General features: G+C 47.6%; 1 pseudogene; it reads left to right on the top strand.

Moving 5' to 3' along the window:
- LOC107705231 (catenin delta-2-like) overlaps positions 1–286 on the top strand; it is a 371,673-nt pseudogene that overhangs the window by 296,764 nt on the left and 74,623 nt on the right.

Genomic DNA, 286 nt, shown 5'->3' with positions numbered 1-286 from the left:
TGAGGCTGAAAGCCGTCGAAGCAAAACGAGGCCGCTGAACGAGCGTGACACACGGCTCGAAAGCAGCAAAGCTTTTATTAGTAGACCGCTTCCGCTCCTTCCGGTCGTGCGTATGTGGGGGAAAAAAAGCAGCGCTGTTTTATCATACTCGATACTTTTGAAAGTTCTGTTATAATGCGTCTTTGGTGTTTCCATGTTTTCTAAAAACAAAACCGGAAATCGAGGGGTTATGACGTCATTGGCAGGCGACACAATGACACTATGGACACGGTCCGTGTCACTAGTT

Source organism: Sinocyclocheilus rhinocerous, unplaced genomic scaffold (assembly GCF_001515625.1).
Source record: "Sinocyclocheilus rhinocerous isolate Xijiao unplaced genomic scaffold, SAMN03320098_v1.1 scaffold594, whole genome shotgun sequence".
Lineage (NCBI taxonomy): Eukaryota > Metazoa > Chordata > Actinopteri > Cypriniformes > Cyprinidae > Sinocyclocheilus > Sinocyclocheilus rhinocerous.
Note: the sequence above shows the minus strand (reverse complement) of the source record. Positions and strands in the feature narration are given on the sequence as shown.